The sequence below is a fragment of the Arachis hypogaea genome, chromosome 12 (genome assembly GCF_003086295.3).
Source record: "Arachis hypogaea cultivar Tifrunner chromosome 12, arahy.Tifrunner.gnm2.J5K5, whole genome shotgun sequence".
In the NCBI taxonomy this organism is placed as follows: domain Eukaryota; kingdom Viridiplantae; phylum Streptophyta; class Magnoliopsida; order Fabales; family Fabaceae; genus Arachis; species Arachis hypogaea.
The window spans coordinates 17,238,083-17,261,240 of record NC_092047.1 but is presented as its reverse complement, the minus strand read 5'-3'; the positions used below and the strand labels follow the sequence as shown (position 1 = coordinate 17,261,240).

The 23,158-nt window shown below is 31.9% G+C and overlaps 1 long non-coding RNA gene across 1 annotated transcript; it reads left to right on the top strand.

Annotated features, from left to right (window-relative positions):
• The first annotated feature begins 17,284 nt into the window (after positions 1-17,284).
• LOC112727017 (uncharacterized) lies at positions 17,285-19,679 on the top strand. Its single transcript, XR_003165543.2, has 3 exons — positions 17,285-17,666; positions 17,771-17,840; positions 19,315-19,679. It is a non-coding gene; the product is annotated as an uncharacterized lncRNA (long non-coding RNA).
• The last annotated feature ends 3,479 nt before the right edge of the window (positions 19,680-23,158 follow it).

The following is a 23,158-nucleotide window of genomic DNA, read 5'->3' as shown; positions in this document are numbered from 1 at the left end:
GTTTCAAATATAATTTTATAAAATATTAAGGTTAAAAATAGAATATTAAAAAGTTCGTGATTTAGAAAGTAAATAATAAATGTTTAAAAAATAAGATTTCATAAACTAAGTTTTAAGAAAAGATATATATATATATATATATATATATATATATATATATATTATTTAAATTATTCTATTTATATTATTGTTAATATTTTATTACGAATATTAATTAGTAGAGATATTATTAATAATATTATAATTCAGAGAAGAGCAAATAGAGTGATTTTAAAAGTTTTAGAAAACGCTGACTTAATTAAAGTACTATATAATTCTTTTTCATAAGACACTTAGGGAAAGGCGAGGGAATAATGCGAAGATAAATTATATTATGGAATGATAGGAAAGAAAAGAAAAAGGAAAGAAAAATATTAAAGAACCTCTGCCATAGGAGAGCAGAGAGTAAATATTAAAAGAATCTAAAGAACCTCTGTCACAGGAGAGCAGAGAGAAGGAATAAAAGAATATATTAACTAAAGAAACCCCTGCCACAGGAGATAAGAGAGCAAAGATTAAAAGAACCTAAAAGAATCCTTGCTAAAGGAGGGTAGAGAATAGAAAAGAAAAAAAAAAAGAAAGAAAGAACGAAAAGAAAAAGGAGATAAGCAGAGATATTGTTTGGCATTGAGAACGAGCTGAGATGATTGTGTACTTGCTGAAAATGAGCAGAGATATGGTGGTGAGTCCACTGAGATTTTCTTCCAGAGATACATCGGCCAATCCAGGGGATGGTCGCACCTGTAAGACAGAGGTTGCTTACAGAGGTTATTGATACATACATTGGCTAGAGAGAACCTCACCTGTAAGACTGAGGTTGCTTACAGAAGTTATGTTTGCATACATCGGCTCAGAGGGTTGCACCTATAAGACAGATGTTGCTTATAGAGGTTATGGCACTGAAAACTAAACTCAGACAAAGGTTGCTGAGTTACGTCGGGAGCGAGTCGAAACCGACAGATGAGCTCATTACCTACACTAAGGATAGACATGCATCATACTTGTTTGTGCATATTTATTTGTGAGTGTGTTTTCTGTGATTGTGGGTGTGCTACATGACTGTTTGAATTCTGTATTCTACAATTATTAAATTGGATGGTACCTTGTTGACTGTTATTGTTGACCAAGTATATATAAAATGAACTTAACTCCTAACCCCGATTTTACTAAGAACTTCTCAGTTCTTACCCCCTATTTCCACCCCCTTTTAGCTACAGGTGCGAAGGTTTAGTGCAGAGCTACAAGAGTATAGAAGATTATGCTTACGAGTTGAGTTGTTAGATTTTATTTTCCCCTCGTCGTTTATTCTTTTCATTTTTAGAGAGGATAGGACCTGTATTTGAGAATATTGAAATAAGTCTATGTGTATAAAGTTATGTGAATATATATATATATATATATATATATATATATATATATATATATATATATATATATATATATATATATATACTGTTGTGATTAAGTGATTTAAAATAAAGTCTCCTTTCGTTTTCTTAATTAAAGTTTTGGTTCGTATTCACGAAGGCTTAATAATTAATAAAGATAGTATAAAATAAAAGGTTTAGAGGTAAGTAACGCCTGAGTTTTTGGTACGATCATGAGGTGCTAAAAGTAAGGATGTTACACAAATCGCCTCCAATTGCGCCCATGGCGTCGCCATTTCCGACTAGCCCATGGTGTTTCCAACGACGGCGTGGAGCGCCACTTTGGGATCTCCTTTGCCGGGTCTTGCCACGCTTTCTTCGCGGTCTCTGTAACTAATAAAGTAGGGCACCACCATTGTCACACATCACCGCCACCACCACCAAATTACTCATTTTTATATTGAAATCCAAAGCCATCGCCATGGGAAGAGGGTGGAGTTGCGGCTTTGAAACCCACGGCGGCGGTTGCGGTGGCGGAGGTAAATGGATCAAAGCCGATGCTAGTTGTTCATACCCTGACCCACGACAAAGTCAGATCCAATAAGGATAAAAGGTCCATCCAAAAAGTATGACCTCTCAACTTACCCGACCTCTTGTGGCAAGAAAGGTCCAACTTTACTCATCTAAAATAAGTAACTACCTTCCTGATCTCTCCTACTATCTCTATCTCCACTTAGAGATAGATTCCAACAAACTCTCAAGATAAAGGGAATGGTCATCCATCAACAAAGGTAGCACTACTCCAAAAAGGTGGGTATCGACTCTACTTTAAATACACTGACACCCTTCAGGTATAATCACGTTTTAATATACTAAAAGCCGCCTAAAGTCCTTGCTAACTTAAGTATCAGAGTCTCTTGTAAGTACCACCCTCTACCTCCTCACGAGGAACTCGGATAGTAGCACCTCGGTACAAGAACAAGTTGGATGCTGCCTCAGAAGGAGTCTGGACCTCATGTCCAAACCCAAATCACCGTTTCAGGTAATCTTCGAAACACTAATATTAAAAGAAGTTAGATACCGTATCGTGAGAAAGAGGCCATGAAAAAGATTTGCCGCTGAAATCAGAGACCCGTTGAAGAAGGCAGGGGTTTGGTGGTGGTGGTGGTGTTGTTGTGTGACAATCGAAGTTTGGAAAGAGAATATTTAAAAGAGAAAGAATGGTTCAAAAAAGAGAGAAATGATAGTGATGATGAATAAATTTTAGGAGTAAAAAATTTTGATAGTAAAAATAAAATTAAAAACTTATCAAAAATGTTAAAGATAAAATTAAAACGAATTAAACCTTTAAAGATATTTTAAAAACCTTTTGGGAACATTAGAGATAAAAACATACTTTATGCTATATAAATAGTTAATTTGATGATTAATTTTGTATGTACACGTTATATAGCCTATTATTAATTAATAAGTTCTAACTAGTACATATATTTTTGTGAGAGCGCAGCAATCATATTGTATGAGGCGGAGAAGCTATCAATAGAATCGTTGTTGTATATTAAGTGGCAACTAGAAAAGTATAAAGGATGTAATAAGGTGTTCTTTTGTTGTTCCGACGAATCTAAGCTCCACCCTATCAAACCACTTTGCACCACTCTCCGCCTTTCTCCACCTTCATCCCAAGAGGTTACCCCTCACCACTATTACTATTTTTTTAAAATAAAAATTTAGATATAAAATTAATAGTTGAGAATTATTAGAGAATAATTTAAACAAATCTATCAAATCATTTAATGATTTTCAACTATTAACTTCAAATAAAATTAATTGCACATGAGTCTCTACCTCTTTTTAATTACTTTATTTATTATACCTTCGAAATTAAAGTAAGTCCTGTGCATTCTTTCAATGCTTAATTTGGATGAACTAAAATTAAAACAGATTCTTCGGATTTTGGAACATATCGGAGAGAAAGAAGGCAAACAATTATCACGGGGCTTACTCAATAAGATTATTTTCCGGTCAAGAAACAATCTCCGCCAAGCCATTCGTTCATTGGAAGCAACTTGCCAAAATAAGTAAGTCACATTCAAATATAACATATTTTAGTAGATTACCTTTTGTGAACACATTATTTTATATTTTTAATATATATTTTATATTTCAATATAAATTTTATACCAATAATTTATTAAGTTGCTAATTTTTAATAATATACATATACCATAACTATTTAAGTAATTTTATAAAAATGCGATTATACATATATATTTTCATGGATAATTTTTTAACTATATTTATAAAATTCATCTTTATTTGAGGTTTTTTCCTTTTAAATATGGAGCTAATCTTATTTTTAGAATAATGAATTTTTATTTTTATTGGTGATTTTATGCCAAATAATTTGTTTTTTAATAAAAAAAGTTAAAAAAAAAGAAGTCTAGATATAAAATTTTGGTCTAATTGTCGACATGTAACTTTTAAATAGTTATCTTTGTTAAAAAAAAACTTTTAAATAGTTACCGTAATATTTTTGCAAAAATTTTGATCAATCAATTATACAAATTGTTTGTCAAATAAAAAAAGTCGTTTGTTATTTATCAAAAAAAAAAGTTATTTTTATTACCTTTGTTATATTTTAAAATTTTTTTAGAACTATTTTGTTATTTTGATCTTTAGGTATATTTTTGTCAATATTTACATTTTTTTTAATTTTTTATGATTTACTTATTCTTTTATAATTGCATTCAATTAAAAATTATCATGTCAATAAAAGTAAAAATAGTTTATTATAGAAATAGAGAGAAAAAATAGAATTATTTTAATTAAAAAATTATATAGAAAATAAGCCCATAAATTCTAAATATCACATGGCCTTACTTTGAGGAAGGAAATATTTAGAGAAATATTTGGTTTTCTCGCTTGTATATCCAGTTACCTAAATGACTAATTACTTTAATTTTCAGGGATATCCTCGAAGAAGAAAATTTAATTTTAACAGGATGGGAATATGATATTTTGATTATTTTCAAAAGTATGCTGGAAGAGCAAAGTCTAAGACAGTAAATAAATCTGTGACTTCTGAAAATATAGTTTTCTGTATGTATTTAACTATTTATACCCGTGGCAAATGTTTAATATATTAGACAACCAATTTAATAACAGAAAGAAATATGGTAATTTTCTATATAAATTACTTCTAGGATAAAATAGAAAATAAAATATGAAATTTTAAATTTTACATGAAAGTATAACAATAGAATAAACTATAACATAGTTTTAAACTCATTGGATACTTTTAAACATTTATTTTCTTGTATACATTATTTGCATTGTTTTTCTTCACCAGCATTTCCTCTTTATCAAATAGATTATAACTATACTTTTTATCTCTAATCTTTTTAAAAAATTTCAAAAATATTCATATATTTAATTTGTTTTAATTTTATTTATAACGTTTTTGATAATTTAAAATTTATTTTTTTGTTAAACTTTTGACAATCAACTTATGATTATTTTTTTTTTAATTTTATCCCCTCATCTAGGATTGACAATGGATACAGTATGCTTTAAACTCTACTCTAACTCTACTCGTAGGTTAATTTTTTTTTTAAAACTCAATTTTAATCCTATTTACACCCTAAAATTCTCAATCCTACCTTACCCAATCCTATCTGCAGGAATAACAAAACAATCACAAAAAGATGCACAAAAAAAGCACATGCATGTCGCGGCTGCAAAAAATCAAGCAAGGTTTAAAGCACAAGCATGCTTCAAATCATCAAAATTCATAACAAACAAACACAAAAAATGCAAAATAAACCTTCAACACAATAAATTACAGAGAAGGTGAGAGTATCCAACCTGAAGTGGAGGAGGAGGGACAATCAACAGCTATATGGCGATGCTATTGACGACAGATGACGGCTTCTATCGAGCGGGCGACGCAGATCACAGAGCAACGGAAGAGTTGGGGGATGGCGCAGCGGACACGAGCGGAGACGAGAGGACAGAGCAGCGGCGGAGAAGATAATGGACACCGCGAACAGGAAGAATGATGTGGTGAGGGGTGACGGTGCAATGAACAGGGAGAGTAGCAAGGAGGCATTGCATCGACGCCGGGGGTTGCAGCGATAGAGGAAGGAAAGAGAACTTAAAGTTGCAGTGATAGAGGAATGAGAAAGAACTTATGGATTTGAAAATCAGCGAACCTGTGATATATGAATTTTTTTTTTAAGTTTTATTTTAATTTTAGGTTAATTTTATATAAAAAATAACAAACGTACTAAATTAGCAATTTAAATGATTTGTTAAGTAGTCACTTTGAGTTGTTTCAAAAAAGATGTTATGGGTTCAATACCCACTTTCTTCACTACACATAGCATGCACTATACTCTACCCTACCCGCAATGGGTTGGGTAGACAACCCCACCCGATCGAGTTGGATACCCGCGGATAGAGTATATGTTGCTAGCCCTACCCTCATCTCTGTACCCATTATCATCATAATACTTTATCCATCAAGTCCCCTAAAATCTTGTTAGCATTGCCAGGAAAATACATCATTGTTGTTCTCAAGAACACTCTACTAACAGAACTGTGTTTCCGAAACAAAAAAACCCTTGTTCAATTTTAGCACCCTCTGTACCCATCATCATCATAACACTCTGTCCGTCAAGTTCCCTAAAATCTTGTTAGCATCGCCAAGAAAATACATTATGGTTGTTCTCAAGAACACTACCTCAATAAAAATGTATTTCTAAAACAAGAAAACCCTCGTTCAATTTTAGCATGTATATGGACACTTCGGCGATGAATGTCATGATGAAGATCACTATGAGGCAATAAATCTTGACAAGGATCAATGACTTTGAACAGAGATCGACGATGTCACCTCCGCCGACCTCAGCATCATTGTTGTCGTGATCATTGTGAGCTGAAGCAGATAGGATGGGGAGAAAGAAAAAGATGAGTTGAGAAGAAGACATGGCGAAGAAAAAGGAAAAAACGAATAATGAAATGAATATTTTATTTTGAAGATTGATGTAGCGTGAAAGAAAAGAGGGTTAAATAGAATCAACGGAGAAGTTATTGATGAGTGAAATTTTGGGAATTTTGGATTTAAAGAGTTCTTTGACAATTATAGTTAATAGATATTACTTATTTGAACAGAGATAGAAATTTGTATTCTTGAGAGGGGAGTAAAATTGAAAAAAAAAAACATTGATCATGAATTGACTGTAAAAAAAAATTAATCGATAGAATAAAATCAAAACTTATTAAAAACATTAAAGATATAATTGAAAAAAAATATTAGAGATATTTTTAAATTTTTTAAAAATATTAAAAAAGGTATACTTTAATCCTGTTTTGTTATCTTTGAGACAATATTATATAGTTGAATATAAATAAAAGCATGTTTCTTCAAAATCAACTCTTGAAAAAAATTTGAAAAAGAAAAAGTTATTGACCATATATCAATTTCTTTTTATCTTTAGCTCTGACTCAATGTTAGGTATAATTCTACGGTCAAAAAAGAAAAATGTGTAGGTATAACTTTTTTAATTGTGTTCTTTTGTTCAAAATAACATCACATATACAAAAGCAGGAAGCAGAAAATATCTTTCAAATTGACGGTGACCGAAAAAGACAAAAACGGTAAAATCAAATATAAAGTCCTACGATATACAACCACGTGCGCAATTTTTTTTCTAAAATCATTAGAAATTTTATTACATTGAAAAATCAAAAAAAAAAAAAAGGGGTTAACACACAACAGAGCTTCTTTACTCATAGAGTAGGTTTCTTCAAGAAGGAAAGTAAGCTAGTTGTGACATTCTCTTCACCGATTTTTGTTGTCCTTTGATGTTCTCTCACATCAATTTCCACCATTCCCAACTTCTTAGATTGAGGTCTCTTGAAATAGCACTAGCTAATAGGGATTTGTCCCAAACACCAATGTTTTCTCGACAAAAAGTCACTTTACTTTTGGGTGGGTCTTCAATTTCTAGATGCTCCTCTATGTATCTGATTTTGAAATTGACTTGGCAAGTATTCCAATGGTTGTACCCTGAGGATACTTTATAGTTACCAGGTTGTTATATATCCACAAAGCTAATTTTTCTCCTTTCTCAATGTTTATTTGCAAAATTTGATGGGTAGTAACTGGACTAAAGTTGGCTCGGATGAGTTCTTGCTTCCACTCTCCCGATGGTTCAATAAGTTGTCTCACCCAAGTTAGGTGTCATATGTGCATTCATTACCTTGAACCTGAAATGGAAGTTGGTTTTCCAACCAAGGATCTCCATGATTTTAACAACAGTTTGCTGAGACTTTCTATTTTGTGTCTTTTTCTAAAACTTTTCTCCTTTTAAGGAGACTTTGCTAGGCCCAATAGGGTCTTACTCCTAGTTGTGCCCCTAAAAAAAGAGGTGTATCTAAAATATTTATCGTTCTACATTTTATAAAAGAGGAATTGTTGATTCGTTAATAGCAAGATTATGAGACCGAACTGGTCAATAAATCGATGAAATAATTAGTTTAATGATTTAGAAGTTTAATCGGAGTTCAATCGATTTAACTAATTATAAAATAAAATTATTAAAAATTTAATATATAATTTAAATAACTTAGTCATATTCTAACATAAACAATATTTTCACTCAAATCCAACAACCAGAATTAACAAAGTACCATCAACAACTCAAATCAACAAAAATCCAACAACCAAAATCAACAAAGCACCATCAACAACTCAAATCAAACAAATTAGAAAAATCAGCATAAACAACTCAAAATTAAAATCATAGCATAACTCAGAATCAGAAAAATTCCAACATAAACAATAAATAACATAGTGAAGCACTGCCCACAGCACCATCAACAACTAAATCAGAAAAATCAGTAACAAACAACTCAGAAATCAAAATAAATAAAATTAACAAAATAACCCAAGCAAAGGGACAGCACCATGAGAGAGAGAGAGAGAGAGAGAGAGAGAGAGAGAGAGAGAGAGAGAGAGAGAGCGAGCGAGAGAGAGAGAGAGAGAGAGAGAGAGAGAGAGGACGTTGAGCTTGGACCCTCGGACAAAGAGAGAAAACGAGAGAGAGAGAAAGAGAGAGAGAGAGAGAGAGAGAGAGAGAGAGAGAGAGAGGGAAAGAGAGACGGACACCAACAGATCTAGAAGAGACGATGATGTACATCCTTCGCAGCGGCGATGGCAACAGCTCCGACTCAATGTTGAGGAGAAGAGGATTGAGGAGAAGTGACAGCAACAGAGGCCTCGAAGAGAGCTATAGAGAGGAAAGAGAGAGCAAGATCTGAATAGACGACGATCGACCGAGGCGACGAGAAGAGGAACAATCCGAAGAGACGACAACCGACCGACGGCGACAAAGAGAGAAACGATGAGAAGAGTGCGACGATAAGATGGTGATGGTGGCTGGGTTTAGGATTTCTCAGAGAGGGAGAGAAAAAGGGAAGGGGAGGGATGGGGTGGGTAACTAGGTTGGGTTTATATTTATATATATATATAGAGAGAGAGAGAGAGACGGACACCAACAGATCTAGAAGAGACGATGATGTACATCCTTCGCAGCGGCGATGGCAACAGCTCCGACTCAACGTCGAGGAGAAGAGGATTAAGGAGAAGTGACAGCAATAGAGGCCTCGAAGAGAGCTACAGAGAGGAAAGAGAGAGCAAGATCCGAATAGACGACGATCGACCGAGGCGACGAGAAGAGGAACAATCCGAAGAGACGACAACCGACCGACGGCGACAAAGAGAGGAACGATGAGAAGAGTGCGACGATAAGATGGTGATGGTGGCTGGGTTTAGGATTTCTCAGAGAGGGAGAGAAAAGGGAAAGGGAGGGATGGGGTGGGTAACTAGGTTGGGTTTATATATATATATATATATATATATAGAGAGAGAGAGAGAGAGAGAGAGGGGGGGGAGGGAGAGAGAGAACAAACCAGTAACACTGAAAAACCTCGGCTAATTTTGGTGGTTCTTAGGTTGGTTTTTTATATAACGATTTTATACCTCAACCAAACTGACCAAATGACCGGTTTCCAATTAACCCACTCAAACCGGCATGTCCGGATCGATTTTCAGAACATTGGTTAATAGCCTCCAACCTTGGTTAACCAGCATAGCAAGGTTAAATGCTTTCAGATCCTTAAACTCCATTCCTCCTTGTTTTTTTGTTCTTGCTTAATGTATCCTAGCTTATCCACTGCATCCGTTTCTCATCTTGTTTCTGACCCCACTAAAATTGCATCGTTAGCTTATGAAATTCATCTAGGAAAGTATCTCGCAGCCCAAACACCTTAATGTATAAATTGGAATAACAGTCCCAATCGCCTTTATTAGAATCTCTTTGTTGCTAGCTGATAATAATGTTCTATCTCTTCCAGCGTTACAGCTTCTTAAGCAATTTTTCTTTAACAAAAGAAAATGTCTCTTTATTAAATCTACCTATAATTGACAATAGGCCTAAGTACTTATCTTGCATACCCACATTAGGCATTCGTAGTGCTTCAAACAACTCTAATTGAACTTGTAAAGAGGAATTTTTACTGAAAAAATAACCAACATTTGAAGATTAATGACTTGTCCATTAACTTCACAATAGTGTTGGAGAATTTGTATTAGGTTGTCACAATTAGTCCTGGAAGCCTTACAAAAAGGAAGAGAGTCGTCTGCAAATAGGATATGAGTAATGGGTAGGCATTTACTATTCAACCATAGTCATTGGATTAGGTTATTTCATTCTTCCTTGTGGAGCAGATGGGATAAACTTTCTACAGAGATTAAAAAAAAAGTATGGGGAGAGGAAGTCTCCTTGTCGGAGACCTCTGCTTGGTTTAAAGAAACTAGTTGGAGAACCATCCACAATAACATAATAAGATGTCATAATCACACACTCCTTTATCCACCTTTGACAAAAACCTAACTTCTTCGTTAACAACCATAGGAAACTCCATTCCACCCTATCGTACTCTATGCTCATGTCGATCTTCAAAGCCATATTTGTCTCTGATGGAAGATAAATCCGGTTAAGAATTGATCAAAAGATTTTCCAATTCAATATCGCAAAGTATAGGCCCAAATGACAAAGTATCCTTAAATCAAAGTTACAAGAGTGTCACAACAATCCAATCAATAACCAGGAGTAGAATTCCGGGTTGTTCTTCCAAGGCTTGCACTAAAATGCACATTCTTGGTTAGGAATTTTGGGGTTTTTGATTGCTTACGAAAGAAGTAAAATGACAAGTATATAAAAGCAACAAACAACTAACAATTAGATTGAGATAACTAGAAATATCAAGCAAGCATTGTCCAACTAACAAGCATGTATCAAGATAACTACAACTAAAAGCATATAAAAATAAGAGATATGAAATTAAAGTGAGAGGCCTAAGAATTCAAAACTAGTAAAGGTGAATAACAATCAATCAATATAAAGGTCTTGGCTAGGGGAGAGAATTGGAGTTCCTATCCCTATTGTCATCATCAATTGTGATGAGAATTGTCTATTGCTTCCACTTAGTTATCCTCTAGCAAATGAAGGAAAGTCAAGTGGGTACAATTAACTTGAGTTCACAAGTCCTAGCCAACTCCTAGTGAAAGACTAGCTCTAGTGAAGTTTAAGCTAACAAGCAACTTCCAATACTCAATCAACCATAGGCTTTGACAATTCAAGAGTTTCCAATACTCAACCCCAAAGCCAAGAAAAGAAATCTACTCCATAGTCATAAGTGACATTTTCTCAAACACTTGATGAGCAAGAATAAAAGGCATTGTAAAATTGAAAGAACAATTCAAATTAAAGCTACCCATTACAAACAACTAACAATAACAAAGCAATTAACAACAATGAATATGAAATTCCTTAATGCGTTAATAGAAATCAATCTCAACAAGATCCAAATTCAAGATTCAAAGTAACTAGAATAACAAGAACACTAAATGAAATTGGAGAATGGAAACTACAAACTAAAGCAATCTAAAATTGAAATTAACAAAGATCTAACCAAAGGATCCAAGTGAAATTGAATTGAGAACACTAAACCTTAGAGAGAAGTGAGAGTTTCTCTCTCTAGAATTCAAACTATCTAAACTAAAACTAATGGAATGTATGTCTCATCCTCCTTCACTCCCAGCCTCTAATCTGGAGACTGGGCTCAAAACTGGGCCAGAATTCATCTCTGAAATCTTGTTCGAATTCATTCTGTTCATCCATCATATCTTGGTCACTTACTAGCTCTTCTTGTTGGTTAAAGTCATTGTCCTCCTGGTATTGCTCATTCATCTCAGTATCCGTAAATATACATGACATCTTAAAATGTCCAATGAAAAAAAAATCAGTACACTCCGTCTTAAAACATTACATAAAATAGATAGATCCTTATATTGCTAGCAGGGACGGATCCAGAGGTTTTAATATTGAGGTGCCAATTTTTATATAATTTTTTTTAATCCATAAAAATAATTAACATATAGTTATTGGAGTTAGTTTTTTAATAGATTTATTAAGATACATATAATTATAATTTTTTTCAATAATTTTATTTTTAATATGATAATTACATAAATAAAATATAACTTTAACAATTGTACATTACAAATTTATAAAATACCATATAATTTATAACGGGATTTGCTAAAAATGATCCCATATCTTATTAATTAAAATTCATTCTTTCGAAAGTTTTAAAAAATTTGAAAATAAATTATAAATTATTAATTAATTGAAAGACACGGTACCATTGTAGAATATAAGATATACGATATCTTTATAAAATTTTTCTTTTACCAATGTGAATTTAGAAGAAGAATTAATATTTTTTACAAGAAAATAATATATACAGTACATAATGTGATTACCAAAACATGACTACTTAAGTTATTATTAATATAAAAATATGAATGTTAAATATATTAATATAAAAAAACAAATGATTTTTAAAAAAAAATAAATATAAAAATTATTATATAAAAACTAATTTGAAAGGTACAAAGACTTGATGGTATGATATTAAATTAGTTAGGTAAAAATATTAGTGAATTAAACAATTAAGACATAAATCTATTATATAGTGAAAAATAATACATATAAAATTATTAAATTACCTAATATAAAATTTTTATTTTTTAAACACAAATCTTATATATAAGTATAATTTCTTAAAATTTTAGGGGGTCCAAACCACTACTCGCCCCCTCTAGGTCCGTCCCTGATTGCTAGCTAATTAGTAATAAAAAATAATAACATCTATTTATTTTTTAGTAATTCTCAATGTCTTGTCAGTTAATAAAAGATAAAAAAAATATTTTCTCATTACACAATCAATTTTACGAATAAAGTATCGAAACGAATAATTGAAAAATTAGAGATTCTATCCACTGACCTCGATTTTGTAATCAAAATGATGGATTGTTTTCTGAACACTACAATGAAAAAAATTGATTGGACCTTTGCTGATTGCTGTAACGGTGATTGTCAATTAACGATGAACAAAAAGTGGATATTAAATAGACGGATAAAAAATAAAAAAAATGGATATTCAGTAGATGGATGGATGTTCGAAAGAAAAACAATGAAATTTTTTATAAAAAGAATGATACACGATTTTAATGGTGGGATTGAATAATTGGTGACGGATTATTCACCAATTTATAATGTTAATATTAAGGAAAAGATAAGATTAGAGTATCTAAATCAAAATAAAACCTTAAAGAGGGAAGATAGAATTTTAAAGATAAGATAGATGAATAAGAAGATAATTTTTAAAAACGAAAACAAGATTGACATAGGCGTAATTAAGTGCACTCCAATCGATTAAAATAACAAAACAATCGATTGGAACAGTGTTTAGGTGTACTTCAATCTATTGCACTAAAAAAATAATCGATTGAATCCATACAAACACCTGATTGCACCCATTCTTCAATCGATTGCATTCAAAATCAATCGATTGAAGAAGTAACTAAGTGTAATCCAATCGATTGGTAGAACAAAAGAATCGATTGGAACAGTGTTTAAGTGTACTTTAATCGATTGCACTAAAAAAACAATCGATTGAATCCATACAAACACCTGATTGCACCCATTCTTCAATCGATTGCATTTAAAACCAATCGATTGAAGAAGTAACTAAGTGTAATCTAATCGATTGGTAGAACAAAAGAATCGATTGGAACAGTGTTTAAGTGTACTTCAATCGATTGCACTAAAAAAACAATCGATTGAATCCATACAACCACATTGTTTTCAAGACCTGATTGCATCTTAAGAATATAGATAAACTTAAAAAACCGTTAGCTAAATTCATTCCATCATCCAAGAAGGTCTTACAATTCAAACAAACCTAGTACCTTTAAGAACTCTATATATGAATTATAAAAATCAAAGCAAGGCATGCTTGTACAAGAATATTGCTATAAAACAATTTCTTCATGGTCCAGGCCTTGGGATGATGCCCCTTGGGTTTGTGATGCCTAGATTTGTGTATAGAAGATCAATTGCTTCTCCTTGACGATTGATAGCTTCAGTTTGCCTGTCTTGACGCTGTCTCATATCAGCAAATTGCTCCTCCATATATACTCTCATGCTTCACAATTCATCCATCAAATCTTGCATTGTTGGCGAAGGAGGGGATGGTTGGGGAGGTTCCTGTGATTGTGCTTGCACCTCAGGGTCTTGTGGTTCTCCTTGGACCTGAGGTTCATGGGCATTCGGATCTCTTCCCATCTGTCTTAGAGTGCTGTCATCAATCTTGGCTACATTACTCAAGACGACACTCTTCTCTTCACTCAAGTCAATTCCAAGCCAGGTGAAAATCTTGGTCCAATGGCAGGCATATCCTAAACCAACACTTGATTTTTCTTTCTTCATTTCAAGCATATGATGAACCATAAAATAAGGTCAATTTATCTCCTTTCTAGTCACCATAGCCCAAAGCACTATAATATCTTCGTTAAACAAGATTCCATGATTATGTTTTTTTGGAATCAACATGTATGAAAACAAATACATTAATATACGCTGCTCATTACCCAACCCACTGCAACTTATATTACCTCTAGCATCCATTTGTGGATTCTCATACTGTAGACTCTGCAAACCAACGATCCTATTATATTCACCCCATTCCTCATCTGCCCCAATACCTCCAGTAAATTTTACCCCATGATAAACTAAATTCCATTGTTCAGCTAGTTCTTGCAAAGTAACTTTATAATGCTGTGACCCTAAATCAAACTCAATCAGCGGCATTACCTCCTCACCCTCTTCATCAGGTTCAGGAACAACATAATTTAAAGTACTATAAACAGGCCTAACCAAGTTCAGGTAATAATCAAGCCTAGTTTGTACAAAATCGATTAAGTGCTGTGTTTGCAAAGTATTCCAGACCAAGTTATAATGTCTACCATGAATGAACTCGGCTGTTATGTACCTGGGAGGAACAATTGGCCTTGACTCGAACTTCTCCACATAGTTTTTTCAGTGCCCTTTGACATGGCAGCCACCTTGCCATGTAATGTGATGAAGCAACCAGTCTGGCGGAAGCAGAGCTTTCTCCCTCAACCCTGGCTCTTTTGGTGTTCTTAGTTCTCGCCATTTTGGGGATATTGATTTGGTGGGTTTTGTAAGGAATTGGTTGAGGTTTAATAATACGTATGTAGGACGGAGTGGATGTTGGTGAGATTGGAGAAGAAGAAGAGAGAAGAAGATGAAGCTTTCTGGTTCGATGAGAGAAGAGAGCGGTGCAGAAATGGGGGTTCGAATCTTGTAAAACGTTACTTCTAATTCAATACGAATGGTTTGGGTTTAATATATAGCGATTTTTAAATTTCAATCGATTGGATTACAATACCAATCGATTGAAAGCTGAAAAAAACACATTTAGGTCACTTCCCAATCGATTGAAGTTTCAAACCAATCGATTGAGTTAGAAGTTACGTGCAAAGTTCAATCGATTTTTAGCCATAACCAATCGATTGAATATTGAGACCAATCGATTGTTTGGAAGAATTCAATCGATTGAAAATCAGAACCAATCGATTGAATTACATAAATTTCACATTTAATTCATTGTTCAATCGATTGGTTACTATGACCAATCGATTGATTTATGCAAAACTATGCTTACCAGTAATATACAATCGATTGTTTAGTGATAAACTGAAATCCAATCGATTGGGTTAAATTTCAATCGATTGGTTTGATAGTCCAATCGATTGGTTTTCAGCGAAACACCATTTCATGACTCCTCAGGAACGTCTCGGATCGAATGTAATATTTTAATCGATTGGGATAGATGGAGGATATAATTAGTTGTTGTTTTTGTTCTTGATTGTTAATGAACATGATAGATTTATGATAAAATAATTATTTATAAAATAAAAAATCATTTTTATAATTATATAAAATATATGGGGTCAATTTATAATTAAAATTAGTTAAAGGACTATGTAGCAGTTGTTAAAAAAACTTAAAAAACATGTTTTGTTATGGGATCACTAAGTGGTTCAAACGTTCTAGGACCACCGAGCCATGTCTCTGCATTCAGCGTCGGTATTCCACGCTTGCTCCAACAACAAAGTAATATAAGAGAAGTAACTCCTCTTTCCTTTGTAATTTGTACCGTAATTGTTCAACGTTGACAACATTATTACCGTTTTTTTCAAAGACAATGAATTTTATTAGAGAAATTAGTGTTTTTTTTGAAATAAAATAAAAAATTATTAGTTTTTAATCCATATTATCGTCTCCAAAATAGTATATAGATTTCTAAACAGTATATAGGAGTACACAAAAATATTCAGAGAACAAGCATGGCTTCTTCAATGATTTTTTTAATTATAAATTTAAAAAAACAAGCCATATTTAACAATGGCAATTATTATCATCGTCTCCAAAAATACACAAGTACACAGGATTAAGCCATATTTAATAAGGATATTTTTTAATTATATATTAAAAAAATAACTATTTTTCAAAAATAAAATACGACTTATTTCTGTGTATTCTTGTGTACTCTGGAGATGATGATAATGGTTACTATTGACTTTTTTAACTCAATCTGAAATATTTGAAGTGAAATTCACCGGAGTAAGGCAAACTCTATAATTTTTATAGAGTTCGCTCGGTACGACGAACTTGCCCAACCAAATGCAGAAAGAAAATTATATTTAAAAAATTAAAATTTAAAAATTCTATTTAAAAAAATAATAATTTTTTTATTTTATTTTAATGAAAAAATAAAAAACTAGTTGGTCCACAATGGACTACAAACAAAAGGTATTTTGGATTATGCAAATAGAAAAGTAAAACAACAATTGGAAACCGAAGAAAAGCAAAGGTAAAGTAAGTTCAAACGAGAGTTTCACCTTTCATGTAAGAGACATCTCTCCTCGGATGGCAAAAATTTTCACGAGGGCAGGAATAGTTTGTACCTAATCTCATTCAATGTTGACAACATTTTTACAGTTTTTTTTGTTTAATTATTCTCTTGGTCTCTATAGTTTTATAAAATTTTTAATTAGGTTCTTATACTTATTTTCTTTTTAATTGGGTCTCTACACCAATTTTTTTTTAATTAGGTCCCTCTTAACAGTAATTAGCTTAATTTTATAGGGATCCAATTAAAAAAAATTAATACAAAAACCTAAATAAAAAAAAAAGTGTAAAAACTCAATTAAAAAAAATTAATGTAAAAACTCAACTAAAAAAAAAGTACAATAACATAATTAAAAATTTTGATATGAAACAATAGAGTAATTAAATTTTTTTTTTCAAAGACAATGAATTTGATTAGAGAAACTACTTGCTCCACAATAAACTCCAAGCAAAAGGGTATTTTGGACTATGACAATAGAAAAGTAGAACAACAATTGAAGAATGAAGAAAAGCAAAGGTAAAGTAAGTTCATATGAGAGTTTCACGCTTCATGTAAGAGACATCTCTCCTCAGTCATGCGGCAAGCTTCTTCAGCTATTTCCACCGGTAATCGTCGATGATTCTCAAAGACAGCAGCATTCCTTGCTCTCCAGATGCACCAGACAAGGTTCGCAGCAAGCTCCTTCTTCCTTCGAGATTCAAAGACTCCATTAAAAATAACCACCATCTCCATGGCTCCATAGCTTGATTCAGTAGCGGAAGTCCTACAAGATCCCATGCTTCAACCACGCTTTCACATCCCCACAGGCAATGGTGTACCGATTCCTCCATAGCATCACAAATCAGACAGGTAGGGTTTATGTTTTGAAATCTTGAATTAAGATTTTCCTTGATCGGGATCCCTTCATGTAAAGTCTTTCACAAAATATTCTTAACTTTGGGGGTATTTTTCAGGTTCCAAAACTGGAACACTACTTCATATCCCGAAGCCACCGAATATTCTCCAGATTTCTCCTTTTACCCGGTAATTTTATCTTCACCTTGTTGTATAGGAGTTTCTAGTATTGCTCCGGAAGTCCCCAGAGTTGAATCCAAACAGGGACAAGAGAGAATTCCTCTTCTATGATCTGTTATGTGCTCTGTTATGCCCAAATAGAACCTTAATTTTCTTATGTGTGATTAAACGTTGATACTAAGAATGAACTAATTAACATTCTGGAGCCCTAATTTTTTTATGGTTTGCTTGTCATTTGAGCCTAATTAAAATATAGGGTATGGGTGGAGGAAGGCCTTAGTTTGCTTCTGTTATGCTTGCAATTTAGGTTCACTGATCTATCTTCATTAAGCACAATGTATAAGTGCCATGCATATGATAGCTTGCAGTTCTTGATTTTTCATTTGATCATTTTCGGATCTTGAACATACCACGTTTCAAATGCCTAACAGCTTGTAATATGTGCAATGTGTAAAACGATTTGTGCATTTTTATAGGCTATTTTTCTTAAAATTGCTTGCATATTTGGTGTTGCAAGATTTGCCATTATAGGTAGAAGATGATGATAGGTGCAATCCATTATATAGAACAAGCAATTGAAGGAGTTCTATTAGAACCTTAGATTTTATTGTTGTAGGCAAAATCATTATAAAAAGAATAATGTCGATTGGAAACTAATATAATTTACCATCGGCTACTGTTGAGGGGTAGTCATTGAAGTTTTTCCTGATTTGGACCGTGAAAAATTGTTGGTCCAGACTACAGAGTATGATGGTTGTATAAACTCAGTTACATCATAAAATTTCATTCTTTTTTTCAAATTTCCCGGTTAATTAAGTCTGTTGTAGCATGCAATGTTGTTACGTTTAACAATTAAGGATGGTTTACAGTGGAAATTAACCATGTGTCTATATCTATCTTGAATGATTTGAAATAAATTGAAACAAATTAGTTAAAAGAACAAATATGAATTCTTCTACTGTTTTATTTAACTCACAGAATCAGTTAAGTTGTACATCTTTCAGAGAATTTAATTCATAACAAATGTTTCAAAACAATGCAAACCATCAAACTGTGGTGCCACACTTGGTTTCCTACTGGCCTTGGTTTGTTCTTCCACTACTCTTGTAGATATTGTTTCTTGATTAGATGCTGAAATCTCTCTTGCAAGTTTCTGCGTTCATAGAAACCTTATGTTACTTTTTGGAATTATATAACACTTTATATGAACAAAAATAAATACATATCTTTTTCTTTTACCTTGTTCATAACAAATGTTTCAAAACAATGCAAACCATCAAACTGTGGTGCCACACTTGGTTCTCTAATGGCCTTGGTTTGTTCTTCCACCACTCTTGTTGTAGATATTGTTTCCTGATTAGATGCTGAAATTCTTCTTGCATGTTCCTGCGTTCATAGAAACTTTGATGTTACTTTTTGGAATTATATAACATTTTATATGAATATAAATAATAGATATCTTTTTCTTACCTTCGCATTATAGAAGAAGAATCCAACTCCGGCAGCTACAGCAGGGAGAGATGCATAAATCTTTCGCATGGCCATTGGTGTAACGATAGATTGATAGGAGAGAATTAAGAGCCTTGTGATGACTATATATATATATATATGAGTCCAGAGAAAATATTAAGAAGATCAGATACTTTGTTAATGATGGGAATTTGGGAAGCAAACAATGGTTTATAAAGGGACGGAACGGGTAAAAAAAAGAGAAAGCATAGTGTTTTATCTTATCTTATTTTAATTTAATCCATGGGGTAAGGAATTAAATTTAAAAGTGCTGAAAGATTTGTTCCATTTTATGCATATTGTGATACATTAGTAATATACGTTATTTTTATTTTTTAAGTTTAAATTTTCTAAATTTAAAAGTATTGTTTTTAATCAACTTTTTTTTTTTAAATTAATGATGCGTACGAAATAGAGTAAAAACTCTTATCTTGAAATATATCTAAGAAATTTTTAAATAGTTATTATTTTTATAAATCCATTCTGTAGATCAAATTTTAAATTATGATTTTTAAAAATAGTTTAGATAGAATTTAAAATGCTATATATTTAATCAAAATATTCATAGATAATATTTTTTATCTGATAGTGATAAAAATATTTTATTCTTATACTCTTAAATATAATTTAATGATAGTATGAATCTTTTTGTTGCTGATTTGAAGATAAAATTAATTTTAGTCCAATAAAATCAAAGTCAAAATTAAGTTAAAATGAAAAAATAATTTGTATCAAATCTAATCCAAAGCAATTAATTTATCCATATCTATTTAACCTTTTCTTTATTTTATCTATCAGTATTTTAAAGTGAATCCGAAATCTCTTTTTAAAGGGTAAACATGATTAAGGTTAACTAAAAAAAATCAAACTTGACTTTTGATTAACTAGAAATTTGAATTAAGTTAATAACCCAAGATAACTTTAGACAATAAAAGCAACTATTAAAAAATTATAAAATTAATAAACAGATCATAAAAATAAAAATCGATCTAAAAAATATTTATTTTTTATGTAAAAACTAATTTTTTATTTTAAAATTAGTTTTCTATTTAAAAATAGTTTTTTTCCTTTAAAATGGGTTTTTTACCTTTAAAATTATACAAAATTAATTTTAATTTATACATTATTTTTTGATAATTTAAAAGGAAAAAAAAAACTAGAAAACCAATTAATAATTTTTTAAAGAGTGAATAATCAAAATATTCCCTAAAAGATAGGCGCTAGATTTTCATTTTCATCTCCGAAAGAATAAATTAATCAAATTCGTCCTCGAAAGGTAACGGACCTAATCATGTTTGTTCTTCCGTTATTTTTCTTACTGTTGGCGTTAACAGAAAATGACGTAGCACGTTAAGTTACATTTTAACACATAAAACGACGTCGTTTTTTTCGTGGGCTATCCCAACAAAGGCCTAAATCCGACCCACCAACTTTAGAAACACCACCCATTAGCCATCTTCCTTGGTGATTCTCTTCCTCAACACTGAAACTCTATAGCCACCAACTCTTGCTTGGATAACCATAGATGTCGTTCTTCCTTGAAATTCCATAACTACTGCAGCGCCGTCCCGCTGACTTTCATCACCGCAGCGCTCAAGATTTCATTTTGATGCTTGCTCTTCCCATCGCCGGATACTGTGCCGCACTCTGCGCCATCTATTCAGATGCTTACTCTTCCCATCGCAAGTGGTTAGGCGGTTTCTTCAGTTCTCCTAGAGATCTGCAACTCTCTCACCGAGCTCCGCTAATTCCTTTCCCTTGTCTTCAAGAACGGCTTATACCACTAGCACTTGTTCTGCAGTCTTGACAGCATCTTCGAAGCCTCATATGCCTTTGATACTATCGACGACCACGATAAGTTCGATATGCTTTACCACACCACGCTCAAAGAATATGCAAGAAATTCTTCTCTGTCTGAAGCTTTGGGATTTCACCATAGGATAAGGTCTGATGGGTTAAGCATGATGCATATAAGATGTTTGATAGAATGTCTCATAGAAAATTTTACCATAGAAGGAGATGACGGAAAAATTAACGGAAGAGATGACGAAAGGGCTATGCGACCAGATCTAATATCTTTTGGGGACAAATTTGATTATTTTATTCTTTCGAGGACGAAAATAGAGATCGATGTATCTTTCAGGGACGATTTTGACTATTAACTCTTTTCTAAAAGATAAATCTAAATATTGTGCCCACCTAAGAAGCAATGATAGTTTAGTTCATAAATCTCAAAAACTAAGCACTAGATACAACATCCCTTTAGAAATGCACCCAATTCAAACGGATACTTTTGGCTCTAAAAATGTTAAATCCTAAAATATTTAAAAAATAGCTTTCTCACTTTATTATTATCACAAGTATAAAATAGGTCTACTATTTTTATAATATAAAAGGTACCTATATTAAAAATTCAACCTGTAATGAAGGAAGAATGATTTTCAACGTCATTTTGACAAAATGTAAACAAAGCAAGCATAGAAGTATGGAACATTAAGAAATAACATAGTGTTGAATTGCTACAAAACTTCTCATATATGTTTTCTTATATTCTTTCTTTTTTCTTTGTAAAGTTCTCTTTTGTACCTCAAACGAGTATTTAAAATATGTTTAGTTTATACTTTAAGTTTATTTTACATTAGATTCAATTATAAATATCAGATAGTTTCAATATTTTATTATATTCTAGAACTAGAACGTCAAAAATTATAAAGTGTTTTTAATTTAAACACAATACTGGCATCTTTTTAAATTGATTTATTAGTAATTTTTAGACCTGAAAAGATTGTAAAAAAAAAACTATCTAAAATTATTAGGTTAGTGTTTTGATTTAGTTTGGATCTCTCTTAAATTTTCATAATGCTTATAAAAATAATATATGTAAATTTTTTAGACTCGTGTCTGACTCAATCTAAATCATTCTTAAACTTAAAAAAAGTGTATGTTAAGAATATTTAAAATTCTTAGTTTTAATTTTTAAGTATTGAATCTGAATCAAGTTTAGTTGTAAAAAAGTTTAATGCAAAAATATCTAATAATTCTTGTATCAAAGATAATCTAAATCATCTTACTTGTTAGCAGTGTCAATTAATACAATAAATTCTGATAAGCTTTCTCTAATTTACTTAATTAACTTATCAGAACAAATTATTTTTTTTTGAAATACTTTTGCATTTCTTACGTATTAGTTAAGAATTTATTTGGTTTATAATATGAAAAATTCTACAATGTTAAAGAAAGATTCTTTCATCACCTACTGAACTTATGTATCATGCTATATAAAAATCACCAGAATCTCGCTCAGTAACTCTCAATAGTTGCAAAAAGTGCTAATATTAAATAATTTTTAATATTGTTGTCATGTTTTTTTAGTATTTAGCCCATGGTTTAGGATAGACAATTGTTGGACGTGAGCTTATGTTAAGCTGCATACAATGTAAAAAAATAATAGAGTGAGCGGAGAAATAAAATTTTTATGAGGTATATAAAAAGATCTAGGGTAAAAAGAAAAAAAAAAGGCTTACATTAACTTAACACCAATATACGTGACGTCCATTTTGAGGTGTTTAAATATTTTAGTGCTATACGCAAGGTAAAGAAAATCGAGATTTTACGTAAAATTGAAAAAGCAAATTAAGTACGTAAAACGTAAAATCTTAACAATATTTAAATCGTAAAATCGTTACCCCTAGTAAAAATTTCATAAAATCGATTGACTCATTTAAAATCGTAATATCAGAAGATTTTAAGAATTAAATCGAGATTCTAGCTACTATGACTATACGTATATAGTTGAATGGAATTAGGGGTGGAAACAG